Genomic DNA, 15,346 nt, shown 5'->3' on the forward strand with positions numbered 1-15,346 from the left:
TGTGTTTAGGGTTAACATCTATGAGATGCTGAATTATTATGAAGTATTTCAGAAGACTAAAGAGTAGTTGCCAGATGGACCAGAACTTTTGGCTTTCGTAGGAATATTCATGTTGCTATTTAGGTTCATACTGAAGTTCATTTTATAAGCAAGTGAGCTCAGTGTTTGCTTTTTAAATTCCATATTTTTATGTTGTATAGTTCATAAACGCCTAAGCATTTTCATTTGCTAACAAAATGTGCACTTACCCTGTAGTCCCTTACAATGGAAAGCTGTTACTACAGTCTTGCACATGGACACCTGCACATATATATATGGCGAGAGCCACAGATAGAAGTCATTAAAAAAATCCCTCCTACATTTAAAAGTTACTTGCCCTCAGGACAAACATACAGAGGCTAGAGAGAAGATGTCTTACTGGGTCATTCTGAATATGAATTATGCACTAAGAAATGTGCTTTATTTGGAGTAGATAAAACTTAACATATAGAACAAATACAGGTTTCATACTGTCAGGAAAGAAACCTGTTTTTCTTTTAACCTAGAAGCTTGTGCTGTATTAACATTTTTATTAGAAAAAGTTTTCTGTCCTCCCCATCCTGTATTCATTCTCTGATACTTTTGGCAATACTATCATAACATTGTTATGATGTTTTGTATTTTGGAGTAAATTAACATACTGAAATGAGGACTTTTTTTTTTTTTTTTTTTTTTTTCATCAAAGTCCAGGAAACTCTATCATTGTATTGTTTTGTTTATTCAATTTCCTTGATTTGAGACAGTTTGAAACAGCATGGTGGTAGAATGTAGACATCTTCAAAGGCAAATTTAAAATATTTTTCCTGGGTGAATGGTGAACCTCACCACAAGGGGGTTGCAGTGTAGACAGGATTTATTATTTGATGATCAGCTCTTTCAAGGAAGCTGAGCATAGGGTTTATCTTCCTGCTGTTAACTTCTAATATGATTTGGAAATGTAACTGAATATTCTTATTATCATGGCTGTGGAATTAACAAGGCACTGGACAGCCACATAATGAAGAATGATTTTGTTTGCCAGAAAGGACACATATGGGAAATAAAAAAGTAAACTGAATGCTTGGTAGCAATTCAGAGAAATAAAACAAAATGCATTAGACAAGCAGTAGTTTCTGCACTTTCCTTGACTGAGTGACCTATGCTAGTCAGGTAACCAACAAAAATCTGACAAGTGATGTGTTTAGGATTTCAGTTAGATAATATCAAAGTGTCTGAAAGCTGGCAGTGGGAAAATGGTACTAGCAGAGCACATGAATATGTACTCCACAAAATTATTAGAGTTGTTGCTAAAAGACAGTTTTGGAGAAAGATTTTAAAGCTTTAAGTAAACATTTTTAAAGAAATGTCTAAACACCAGAAAGAAATTCTTCTCAGAAAAACCTGAACTCTAGTGTTTTTTACTATTATTATTTTTTCTAATAGCTTGCCTTGAACTATATTTGAAATTAAAAAAAAAGTATATCTGATTTTGCCAGGCTCAAAATTATTTTGTTTCTATAATTATCTGAAACATTGTCAAAGGGGGGCACTCTAAAATTAACTTGTCTAGTGAAACCTGCAGTGGTGGTTTTACTCAGGTGAGCAACTGAGCTCCACCTCAACTGCTCTCTCACTCTCCCTCCTCAAAGGGAAAGAGGGAGAAAATATGATGAAAAAGGCTCAAGGCTTGACATAAGGGCAGGGAGATCACTCAACAATTACTGTCACAAGCAAAACAGACTCAGAGTAGGGAGACAGTAAAATTTATTGCCTATTACTAACAAGCTAGATGAGTGAGAAACAAAGGAAAGAAACCAAAAACACCTTCCCCCCATCCGCCCTCTTCCACCTCCTTCCCCAGAGCAGTGCGGAGGCTGCAGTCAGTCCCTAACTCTTCGTCTCCGCCCCCTGCTCCCCGTGGGGTCCCTCCCACGGGATGCCGTCCTTCCCGAACTGAACCTGCGGGGGCTGCCCACAGGCAGCAGCTCTTCAAGAACTGCTCCCACATGGCTCCGTACCACGGGGCCCATCCATCCCCAAGGAGCAAACTGCTCCAGCACGGGTCCCCCACGGGTGGGCGGCAGCTCCCCCCAGACCCCTGCTCCTGCGTGGGCTCCTCTCCACGGGCTGCAGCTCCGGCCCGGGGCCTGCTCCTGCGGGGGCTCTCCATGGGCCGCAGCCTCCTCCAGGCCACATCCACCTGCTCCACCGGGGGCTCCTCCACGGGCTGCAGCGTGGAGATCTGCCACTCAGATATCTCAAATTTCAGTAAAAGAGGAACATGGATTTCTACTTAGGTTTACAATGCTAAAATTAGCTTGCCCCATATCCTTATTTCTCTCTCTCCTGAAGAGAAAGAGAGGTGATGAAGTGATATTTGAACTTACTTATATGAATTTAAAATTTTGTTTGTTTGTTTATTTGGTGGCTGTGCTTTTTATTTTCATTTCCTTAAACTTTAACATCAGCTTTCGGGAGAAATCTTTATCTGGAACATTTTCATTCCATATGTCAGCTGTACAGCAATAGGCTGGGAGAAATGAAGAGAGAGGCTTTTAATAGCATCAAAACTATCTTCAATTGTATCTGATGACTGTAGTTGCAGATTCTTGCCACATGTTTAGCTCTGGCATTCTGCTGTTAATTGATTACTCACTAACAGAAAGGAGAGACAATATTTTAACAGGATCCCTGAAATGGTCTGTGTTGTTGTACAGATCTTTTCCTGGCCTTGGAGACTCCAGACTCACAATTTCATGTGTCAAGTCACATATAAAGAATTCTGGATGCTGGAGTGCAATTAAAATGAATATTTGCTGTACCCTTTTCAAAATGGTTTACTATCAAAAAAGAAAAAAACAGTCTGTTTCCATATGAAAGTTATCTGGTTTCACTCAGATAACTCCGTGCGAAGGCTGAACGTTGGTCTATGTCAGGTTTTGTGCAGAACAAATTCTGGTTTGTGAACCTGAGGTCTTGGATCTTCTTAGGTCTCCCTAAAAATTCCATCTGGGATGAAAACATGGAAGAAGGCTTCTTATCTACCAGAAAGAAGACTGCTCACCAGGCATTTTAAAAAAGTATATTTAGAGCCACATCAGGCTCCTGTAATATTCTTATGGGATTTTAACTGTGACAGAACATGTTCTAAAATGGTGAACAGAAGCTAAAGAAGAAAGTTGACTGTTCACAGGGTCACCGTGAACATCTAATCTAATACAATGTTGTAGTTTATTAAGCTATTTAGGAAAACTTAGTTAAGTATGTTGTTAATTAAAAATCCATATGATCCAAAAATATTTCATCATATAGTAATGGTTTTAAGATTATAGCATATATGATTATCTATAACTTTTAGTTAAGACAAATAAAAGCTAGCATAGCTTTTTTTGTATTTTGTTTTGGCTTGGATATTATTATTATTATTATTATTTCTTTATTTTTTTGGTCAAAGATATCTTGGGATTAATGTGGGAGACAATTTTTGCATCTTATGAAAGAACCCTTTTTATTTTATTTTTATTTTATTTTATTTTTATTTTATTTTATTATTTTATTTTTTTTCACATTGCATTAGATATTCAGAGAATAAACTACATTTAGAGAAGAGGAGAAGGAGAGATTTGCATTTCCATCTATTTTCAATGTATTTTGTTATCTTTTAATATCTGCAAGGCTTTAACCTGCCCATCTGAAAAAAAATATAAATATATATATACATATATTGCATGTGAGAAAGGAATTTTGCAGAAATCTGTTTCTCAAAATACTTTAATAGTGTTATAAAGATGTCTTCAAGATCATGCAGCTGAACATTGATTTTTGGATTTTCATTCCTCTGACTTTCTCTATGTAAATTTTACAGTCATGGGAACAGCCTATTTAGCTGTTCGTCTTGTTTATAACTACAAATGGTGAAAGGAAGACTGCTATATGTTTTTTTGTCATGGATAACCTAGATGGAAATACCTTAATAAGTGCTTTCAGTTCTATGATTTATTTATTTATTTTTAATTAAAAACAATCAAAACCCCTCAGTTAAGGTAAAATATTCTGTGCACTTAGTTTTTATCTTCTCCAAGTCTGTTCACATCATGTTTTTTCTGGGTACACACACAGAACTTTAGGATGGTTTAAGTAAAATACAAAAGGAAAAAGTAGCAATCTTAAATTGATGGGATCATTTCTGAATTTCTTTTATTTTAAATTTCTCAATTTTTTTAAGAGGCAAAATTACTTGTTCTACTGCAATATTGAATCCTGCTGTTGATTAAAGCTCACCTGATTTATCAAGGCTAAGATTAATAACAAAAAAAATGGTACATCAATTTTACTAGTCTGTCTCCTTCCCAAACAATATATTAAATGGAAAAAGGTGTTAAAGATGCCCTGAATTTTTGCTTATACTTAAGAAATTGTGGTGGAATTAAAACATGCTAAATTCTATCTTCATGTATACTGAGATTTATTTATTTATTTATTTTTATTTTTTTGGTGATTGCTATATGAGAAGGACATTGTTTGGTCCTATCATGGAAAGAGAATCAGATAGGGCCCAACAAATTGTAACTAACAAAGCCATTATTTTTCATCCATGTAAACCTCTGCAGCATGTAGTCTTTTCTTCATGTTCCCTTACAATTCCTCTTGTAAATGGCATGGGTTATATTTGGATGATATTTGGTGATATTTGGATGCAAACCAGATCAAAAAAAAAAAAATAGCAAATTTCCAGGTAATTGCTTCAGCTTCCTCAATTTTGTAAGATTTTTGAATTCTTTAGAGAGGAGGTTGGATTGTGATAAGGATAGCGAGTAATGTAATAATCCAAAAACATGTTTGTAAGGGACAGGCAGCTTGGATGCATCTTTTGGAAGCCAACATGACAAGCTTTTTTCCCTGCTCCTCAGGCTTAATAATAGGAGAGGGAAAGAACATAAGAGACTAATTTTGCCCTAGTGCTCCCATCCCCCTCACAGTGTGCTGTTATTTTATTTTTTATTATTTTATTTCCTGATAGAAAAGGTGAGACACTTTAGAAAACCTTCACCCAGGTGTCATTTTCTTTTACCTTAAATTTTATTCCCTGGTGAGTCTTGGCTTCTGCAGCTTAGAAAATTGACCTCACTCCCTTCAATGAAGGGGAAAGAGGTGTGGCTGTTTTTCATTTTCCTGATACTGCAGTGTAACTGGCTCATATAAAGCACTAGGTATGATTACAATATCTGCTTATGGAGAAGTAAAATTTTTGCTAAACTAATTTTTAAGTACCTAAAATACACTTATTAGGTTGAAAAAATCTGTGTGTCTGACAAAATGTGTATGAATATATAAATGTCATTTACTGCATCAGGCTTACACATGTAAGAATAGATATTTTCCTAATAGAAAGATAGAAATCAGTTTCCTGCAGTTCAGAGAAAGGGCCAATTGTATTTTAAAATGGAAAAAATACCCATTATTTTCATACATTCGTGAAAAACTATAAACAACAAAACAGGTAAGTTATTAATTTCAAAAACTTTGTTGGGCTGAAGGAAGCCTGTTCATACAGATGTTTGAATGCATTTCTCCAGATTCTGATAGAGGAATACAATCACATTTTCAGTCAGAAAGTTTTACCCAACTATGAAACCCAAAATTTACTTTTTGAAAGTCCTCTACACAGTTACCTCTTTTTCTTTCTTTTTTATTATTATATAGCATAGATTTTCAGGGGGAGGAAGATCATTTAATATACCTTTGCATTGCATTCTGTCAAATATAACTTAATTCAGGCTTTTATGTATATTGTAAGAGCAGTATTGACTGGCAGTTCATTCTCCCACTACTTTAAGAAAATACCCCAGTGAAAATAAAATTGGTTTTGGACTTGAAAAATTCACAAACAATTTAGAATTAAATATCTACAAGAAAAAGAATATTTCATATAGATGAATAGCTTCAAAACTGTAGACAGAGGTGCTCTGGGGCAGATATATGCAATGATATTGTGTACATACAGCAACTTAAAAGCATAGCTGAAGAATCGCTGTACATTGTGCACACGAGAAAATGAACTGTTTTTGTTTCAACGCTTCTTATGATTGATATCATTACAGATAAAGAAAACAAAACAAAACAATCAAACAAGAAAAAACAAAGCACTAGAGGAATCAGATTTACGACCTTCAGTTACAGAGAGAAGAAAATATTAAACAATAAAAAATAATCCAAATTTTAATGAAAGCTTTTTTTTTTTTTTTTTTCTGCTTTTTCTTTTTTTCTCCTCTTAAAGGGAAGAAGGATAAACGGTGAAGCTCCATGCATAAGATTGTACAACATTCATGGCCCGTGGTTGAGCAATAGCAGTACACAAAAACTGAACTAAGTTTTTAAGAATTCCCAGCTCCCAAGAAAATATGTTCCGATGCTAAAGGGGAAATTAAAATTAATAGAGGCTTAATAATGAATCAATGCTTTACTTTGTCTTAGTTTTTTTTTTTTTTAATGTAAATAGTTTTTTCAACAAATATTAATTAAAAATGAAAATTTCCAAAGAAATCTGGGATTCTTAGTCAACAAAGTGAACGATTAAGGACTGAATTTAAAAACAAATGTAAAAGTGGGACAAAATTGAATGTAATTAGCTGACCTAGGCTGATTTGCCAAAGCTAAGTCTAGGCTGAGGTCTTAGTAAGTCTGGCAGGAAGAGCTGATTTCATCAGCTGATCTCTACCATTGAGAGAGTGATGGGCTGGTCTGGGGAAACAAGTTCCTATTTCCTTATTGCTCTACTGTCCACATGCCCTGACAAGGACAGAGATCAAGCTGCAATTAGGTTTATGGAAAATAGAATTAAGTGGACCAACCTGATTCATAGACTTTTTCCAGATGTAAGTGGAGACTGGGGTATGCAGGCCGCATTGGATGGAAGATATAGGCATGGGATTTAGCCGCAGGTAGAGCTGACCAGATGTCATTGTGTCTGGGGTTTGTGTTTAGGAATGGATCACGAACAGGTAGGTTAACCAGCTGATTTTATGAGTGTTGCAAGAGCCTAGTGTTATGAATTCAGTACGTCATGGGAAGGAATGTTTTTTGTTAGGAAGCAAGTGATATATGTTGAAATAAGTAGAAGTGTCCAACAGCAACTTTTACCTTTAGAGTTAGTAACAAGTTAAGTGTGATAGCTGGCTATGGGTTTGGGCATGGGCTAAAGGACAGGCATTTTTAATGCACAAAATCACCATCTCTATACTTGTAACTTTAGTTATAAGTGTTCAACACATGTTAAATTCTTTGTACAGTTTGAACAGAAAGGTCTGATGTAGAAGAGAAAAAAGCCTGTCTAAAAATGGCCAACAATAGTACTTCTTTGAATTCTACTTCTGAGTGAGATAAATGTGTGAAAAAATGTAATGTCTCTGTGTTTTGAACAGAGTACTCTTAAACAAAATGAAGTGGGATCACATATAATTTGGCAGATAGTAGCAGAGGTTATTATGCAATAACAATACATGAAACTAAGAGAAGTGTACTACTGCTGGCGCATCTTGTTACATCTGAGTTCTGTACATCAGACATGAAAAAAAAATTGAAGGTATTTCTGCAAGTGGTTCATCTTCAGTGAAATAGCAACAGAAAAAGAGAAACACTTTCTTGTTTCACTTGCATGAATGCAGTGGTGTGGTATATTTAGATTTTGCTGCAAGTTCTTCCTTTTGGTTTTAAGACTTTCTAAAATAAGTTCACAGAATTGTAGTTGACATCTTTGGTTTTCTGAACTGATTTTTAAAGATTTGACACATTCCTTTCACCTACTATTTGGCTTACCCAGGATATCTGCTTTTCTTTTTCTTGTTATTTTCTAAAGATAGATAATGGCATAACATGAGAGCCTTACAAAACCACTTTACTTCATGATTAATATAAAACCACTTTACTTCATGATTAAGGGTCCATAGGATTTACCAAGTCAGATATGATAAGATGTAAATTGAAATCAGCCAGTGGTAGATCAGGTGTGTGTAAATGGATTAGCTATAAGGTGATTTCTCCTGTGGACTGTCCTGTTATAGGCCTGTCCTGTAACTATTTAGGAGTGCAGTTATATGGGACCATAACATATATAAGAGTGCATTTTAATAATAACAATAATAATAATAATAAAAAGCTCTCTACAATGTATGCTACATTTTTCCATCTGTTTTTTACAAGATATACTTGTATTTGTATTCGGAGTGGATTCCCATTCATTCAGGTGTTTACAGATGGCATATCTGTTTGTGGTAACTTGTATTACCAAGTAGAACTGTGTTTTATAGTAGGAATATTTATTGCAGATTTTGTCTTTGTTGTAGTGAAAGGATGTTAATCCATGACAGCTATCACATTGTTTTGAAGTCTATATACCCTATTCTAGAAGGTAAGCCATTCAGCAGTATAAAGTTACGTGGCTCTGACTGGTTTAGGGTTACCCAGGAAAAAGTCCACTAAAATAAATCAATCAATGTCAGTAAGTTATCTGAGAAGGAAGGAATGACATTTACATGAAGTTAAATGCTGAAGGTAATCCACAAACTAATATAAAAACGAAGACATGTAGTCCTGGTTATTTACTCATTAAGGATAATAGAGGTTTGAATTCACTGTCAGCTTCAACACAAAACCTCCTTGGCCTTGTGAAAAGCTATGGAGCGACTGTGATTATCTTAAGATGATTATACTTCACCTAACTGAGGAAGAAGAGGACTAGCAGGAGGAATATTGTAAAGACTGTTGAAAATAAAATGTCCTTTATTTTTAAGTTTGTTGTAGTTTAACCCGGCCGGCAGCTAAACACCACACAGCCGTTCACTCACCCTCCCCCTTCCCTTTCTGGGATGGGGGAGAGAAACGGGAAAGTGAAGCCTGTGAGTTGAGATAAAGATAGTTTATTAAGACAGGAAAATAATAATAACAATAATAATAATAATAATAATAATGATAATAGTATTACTAATAATAATGTGTACGAAACAAGTGATGCACAATGCAATTGCTCACCACCTGCTGACTGATGCCCAGCCTATCCCCGAGCAGCCGGCCCCCCACCCCGGCTAGCCACCCCTATATATTGTTCAGCATGATGTCAGATGGTATGGAATACCCCTTTGGCCAGTTTGGGTCAGCTGTCCTGGGTCTGTCCTCTCCCAGCTCCTGCTGCACCCCTAGCCTGCCCGCTGGCAGGACAGAGCGAGAAGCTGAAAAGTCCTTGGCTTGGTGTAAGCACTGCTCTGCAACAATTAAAACATCAGCATGTTATCAGCGCTCTTCTCATCCTAATCCAAAACATAGCACCCTACCAGCTACTAGAAGGAAAATTAACTCTGTCCTAACTGAAACCAGGACAAAGTTCTATCTGAAATAAATTATTTTAAAGCTTTGTCAGAAATTAAAACAATTTTGAAGAGTGCACTGACAATTGAAAGATTTTGTTACAGAAATGTTAATGATTGAGCAGTGTTATGAAAATGGAGGGTTGGAGAGACCTGGTAGGAGGGGCTGGTAATGTCAACATTTCAAACAAAACTTCTTTCAGGAGGCATATTGTTTCTCCACAAGTATTTCTTCCTTAATAAAGAATATGTAATGAAAGCATGCTTAGCAGACAATTATTTGGGGAGGCAGAAATCCCAAACTGTTGGTGTAATCTGAGTGGTTTTTGCCTCTAATCAATTGTGAGGGAGCAGAAGAAATTAATTTCTTATTTTTCCTCCTAGAGGAAAAAAGTTGTCCTGGAGCACAAAGGTGCCTAGTTATCTAGAAATAAAATTTAAGAGTTAACCACAAAAACATCACCAAGTTTTAAAATTATTGTGCTTACTGACAGTGTTGCTGAAATATAGACAAAATATTTTGAATAACAGTAATGTAAGCATGTAATAAAAATGGACTAATAACATTTTGATATAGCTGTTGTACTGACAAGCTACAGAACAGGTCTACTGACTGCTATGCCAGATACAAAAAATGCCTGTAAGTTTCTAATTTAAGGGAAAATTCCCCTTGTATATTAATAAATTGTCAATTAAAAATTGTTCTTGAAAGGCCAGAGTTCAATGACGTGTGTGTGTGTGCCCATGCTTGATAAAGAGGTTGGAGAGAGGCACAAAATTATGTATAATGGGTATTAGGGAAAGTCTAAGTTTTCCATTTGAACTGTTTTTTTTTTTTTTTTTTTTTTTTTTTTTTTTTTTTTTGTAGGGATGAGAAGAGATACTCACAGAAAAATCTCTTTGGTCTTAGGCCAAAGGGGACAGAAGGGGAAGGTTCACTTCTTTGAGTGTTATATCCTGCAACAAGGAGACAGGGTTGATATGGACTATTTAGAAAAGGATACAAGTACCAAAACAAGTTGAAAGTGACTGAAAAGAGGAAATGGATTAGTGTTACCATCAAGGAAGAAAAAAAAATGAAAGAAAAAAATTGGAAAAGTTATATTTTCTAGCATCTATAATTACATTTCAAAGAAAAGAGGTAGCAGTATTTTTCTTTTCATAACCTTAAACTTGGATACCATATTTAAGGTTTTCCCCTCAACTTCAAATGTTGAAGAAAAAGACAACTTTTTGTATAGTTCCCATTTCTGTGTTGGGGGGGGAAACTCCTATGACAGCAAGACGGGAAAAGCAATTGCAGTTTGTCTTTTGCAGACCGCTTTAACACTGGTGTATATAGAAACATGAGACTGCAGGGGAGACATTAGAGCTGAATCTTACTATAATTTTCATTTGGAATATGAACTGGAGCCTCTTAAACACCTTTTACCTCCCTGTTTTTCTTCCTGGTCCCATACAAATCTGCATGCAAAAGTTGATATTATTTTTATATATCCTGACGTAGGTTTTCTTGATGTCTTGAATGTCTAAAGTCTCTTAGTTGCCCTACATTTTTATACTCTTTATATAAATCTGTAAAACAGAGAAAAGAATTTGTATTTTTTTTGTGTCTTTTATAGTGTTGGTTTGTTTCAAAGCAGGAATTTGTATATTCTTCATGCAGTACACAGCACGATGTGACCTAGCTCTTAGCATTGTTTTCCAGAAAACACTGAAATTTAAATAACAATGGAAAACAAATAAAAAATAAAAATTAAAAAAAAATCAGGCTTTAATAGAAGAACCCTTGATAGCTGCATTCTTGCTTGCTGAATGTTTTTGGATTACAGGATTAACACCTGAAAATGATGTTTAAAATGATATAAGTTAGACTTTTGAATGTCAGCACTAAAGTTCAGCTAGAATCTGCTGGTTGTTTTTTTTTGTACTACAACATTATAGTGGCATCCTCAAAGTCTTCAACATGTAAAGAATCAGTCATCAACAAGTACCCCCCAAACTTCTTTACAGTGTTCTTTCCATTGCCTTCTCTGCCTTAGTTATGATATTCTGCTTTTTCAAGGACTACAGATGCTGATAAATTTGTCTATAATAATGGATAAAATGATGCTCTGGAAAACAATTTGTACAACAGAATTAGGAAGAAAACTTTCTTTTCTTTATGCTGTGTTTTAATGCTTTTGTCAACACTTTCTAGAATAGCTGAAATAGGGGTGACAAAGCCAAAAGATAGGCAGAACACATATTCTGGATACACCATCTTCATGAAGAATTCCAATAACAGTTATACATATTGGTATATGTGTCTAGATGATTGCCTATATCAAACAGAAACCTTATAGTAAGCAAAATTGTCATTAGGACTATTTAACATGAACACGGGTTTTTTGAACATTTGCAATTCTTGCAGTAGGCAGTTAGTATCAGCAGTGGCATCTGTCATGAACCCAGAATTTAGAAGACTCTTGATTGCACAAAAAAGCACAGAATGTCAAATATAATAAGGCCAAAATAATGTTTACAGCAATTATTTTTGTCCACTACAACATTCTATTATAACAAAGTAGATGGAGTAGATGGATTTTTTATTTTTTTTATTTTTTACTTTTTAGGTCTTCTTTGGAAACACTTCATTCTTTTCATATCTAGTTTTATTGGGCATTTATTCTGTTTACTCTTTTTAAATCTTCCAAAATGCATACATGAAAGACTGAATTTGTAAAATGACCTAAGTTACAAAGATGTAGATAGTTCCATGAGATGAAGACAATGTGGGACTTCAAAATGATAGAAATTTTCCTATTTCATCTGATACCTGAAATCTAGGGATCCAAAATTACTAGTTTCTTAAGAGATCTGAGATGTGTACTTGTAATTCTGAGAATGATAAGTAACCGATACTGGATTTTTAAATTTAATTAATTTTAAACTTACTTACAGAATGTGTTAGACAGACTAATAGGCATGGGGATTCTTGGATATATACCTTCAATTTCCATGTTACTGGTAAGACCTTGTTTTACGTGCATTTACATTAAAAGGGTTACCTGGTGTATGATCAATGGCAGCTTCACTTGATGTTAACCTGACATTATGGTTTTTGTATGACTTCTTTCTCAGAAACCACAGATCATTAGATTTGGAAATTGTAAGACTTCTCGCCTATAGTGAAGTCTGATTGGTTTAGATGAGCTTGTCATTGACCTTACTGAGGTCAACAATAGGTAGAAAATCTCTAACTTCTCATAGTTGAACTGAAGGAACACATCTTTCATCTTTTCAACAGAATGTGGAAAGTAGGAAATCATTGCAGTGCACTGAAACCTGAGGGTTTACTGTGCATTGCTGTGGATTTTCAGATGCAAGGAAAAAAGTCATTAAGTTATGTAAGAAGGAAGCATGAATTTCAGGCAGAACTAATTTGGAAGTATTTAAAATCACAGAATCACAGAATCACAGAATTGCAGGGGTTGGAAGGGACCTTGAAAGATCATCGGGTCCAACCTCCCTGCCAAAGCAGGTTCCTTAGGGCAGGCTGCCCAGGTAGGCATCCAGACGGGCCTTGAATATCTCCAGAGAAGGAAACTCCACAACCTGCCTGGGCAGCCTGTTCCAGTGCTCCATCACCCTCACTGTGAAGAAGTTCTTTCTCATGTTGGTGCGGAACTTCCTGTGCTCTATCTTGTGGCCACTACCCCTTGTCCTGTCCCCACAAACCACTGAAAAGAGGTTGGCCAAATCCCTCTGTCTCCCACACTTCAGGTGTTTATACACATTGATGAGATCCCCTCTCAGTCTTCTTTTCACCAGGCTGAACAGACCCAGGTCTCAGCCTTTCTTCATAGGGAAGATGCTCCAGGCCCCGTATCATCTTTGTGGCCCTCCACTGGATTCTTCCCAGGAGATCCCTGTCTTTTTTGTACCGGGGAGCCCAGAACTGGACACAGTACTCCAGGTGAAGCCTGGCCAGGGCAGAGTAGAGGGGGAGGATCACCTCCCTTGACCTGCTGGCCATGCTCCTTTTAATGCATGCCAGGATCCCATTGGACCTCTTGGCCACGAGGGCACACTGCTGGCTCATGGCCAACCTGTTGTCCACCAGGACCACCAGGTCCTTCTCCTCAGGGTGCCTCTCCAGCAGGTCGTCCCCCAGCCTGTACTGATATGTGTGGTTGTTCCTTCCCAGGTGCAGGACTCTACACTTGCTCTTATTAAACCTCATTTGGTTTCTTCCTGCCCATCTTTCCAGCCTGTCCAGGTCTCACTGAATGGCAGCACAGCCTTCTGGCGTGTCAGCCACTCCTCCGAGCTTTGTGTTATCGGCGTACTTGCTGAGGGCAGACACTATTCCCTCACCAAGGTCGTCGATGAAGATGTTGAACAAGACCAGACCCAGCACCGACCCCTGGGGAACACCGCTAGTCACAGGTCTCCACCCAGACTCTGTGCTGCCAATCAACACCCTCTGAGCTCGGCCAGTCAGCCAGTTCTCAACCCGCCTTACTGTCCACTCCTCTATCCCACACTTTCTCAGCTTTGCTATCAGGATGTCATGGGAGACAGTATTGAAAGCCTTGCTAAAGTCAAGGTAGATGACATCCACTGCTCTCTCCCCATCTACGCAGCTGGTGATGCCATCATAGAAGGTAATGAGGTTGGTTGAGCATGACTTCCCCTTGGTGAATCCATGCTGACTACTTTTCATAACCTTCTTCTCTTCCAATTGCTTGGAGATGGCATCCAGAACGAGCTGTTCCAACACCTTTCCAGGGACAGAGGTGAGACTGACTGGCCTGTAGTTTCCCAGATCCTCTTTCTTGCCCTTCTTGAAGGCCGGAGTGACATTGGCTATCCTCCAGTCTTCAGGCACCTCTCCTGTTCTCCAGGACCTTTCAAAGATGATAGAGAGTGGTTCGGCGATCACCTCTGCCAACTCCCTTAGCACACGTGGATGCATCCCATCGGGACCCAAGGATTTGTGTGCGTTGAGCCCACTTAGACGCTCCCGAACCACTTGCTCGTCAACCAGGGGGGAGCCCTCCATTTCCCAGACCCTTTGTCCTCCTGCCAGGGTCGAGGAGTCCCGTGGGGGAGTCCTTGAAGCAAAGACTGAAGCAAAGAAAGCATTCAGTATCTCCGCCTTCTCGGCGCCTCCCATTACCAGGACACCCCCCTCGTTCAGCAAGGGACCCACATTATCCCTTCCCTAGTCTTCCTTTTACTGTTTACATACTTAAAAAAAACCTTATTATCCTTTATCTCTTTTGCAAGCCTCATCTCTAGGTGGGCTTTAGCCTTCCTCGTCGTGTCCCTGCAGGCCCTGACAACACTTCTATACTCCTCCCAAGAGGACAGGCCCTTTTTCCACATTTCATAGACCTTCCTCTTCCTTTTGATCTTGTCGATGAGCTCCTTGCTCATCCATGCAGGTTTCCTGCTCCCCTTCCCTGATTTCCTACTCTTAGGGATGCACTGAAACAATTATGTACAATGTAATAAAACTGTGAAAATTGAGACAGTGTTTGTATTTAGTAGCAGCAAGTAGTTCAGCTCTAGTTATAATGATAAAGCACAATTACTGTATTTAAACTGTTGGTCAAAAAAAGAATACGCTCACCTTTGGAAAGCTTGTTCAGATAACTCACAACATTTAAAGAACACAAATAATAAATGTTTATTCTTAATTGCAGTAGTAAATTACTTAAGAATATAAAAACTGCTATATTATTTTGCATTATGAGAACAAAAAAAGGAAAAAAAATTAGTTATTCTATATAATTTCCTGATTAGTGTGTGCCAGTAATGCTTTGAAACAGTTTCCATATATTTTGTTTGTTTGTTTGTCATAATTACTGATTATGAATCCAGAAATCTGGCAAGGTTATCCGCAGACCAGCATACTTTGGAGAATATTGTTCCCAAGAGAAAGAAAGTCAAGAAAATGAGAAAAGAGATGGTTCAGAGGA

At 37.2% G+C, this 15,346-nt stretch overlaps 1 protein-coding gene and 1 long non-coding RNA gene across 4 annotated transcripts in view; both read left to right on the plus strand.

The window, feature by feature from the left end:
- The window catches only part of LOC118253760 (ADAMTS-like protein 1), a 419,478-nt gene that overhangs the window by 9,482 nt on the left and 394,650 nt on the right, over positions 1–15,346 (plus strand). The gene's annotated exons all lie outside the window — the stretch shown is intronic.
- Positions 1–15,346, plus strand: part of LOC126913639 (uncharacterized) — a 30,747-nt gene that overhangs the window by 7,008 nt on the left and 8,393 nt on the right. The window lies entirely within an intron of this gene.

Source organism: Cygnus atratus, chromosome Z (genome assembly GCF_013377495.2).
Source record: "Cygnus atratus isolate AKBS03 ecotype Queensland, Australia chromosome Z, CAtr_DNAZoo_HiC_assembly, whole genome shotgun sequence".
NCBI classification, from domain to species: Eukaryota; Metazoa; Chordata; class Aves; order Anseriformes; family Anatidae; genus Cygnus; species Cygnus atratus.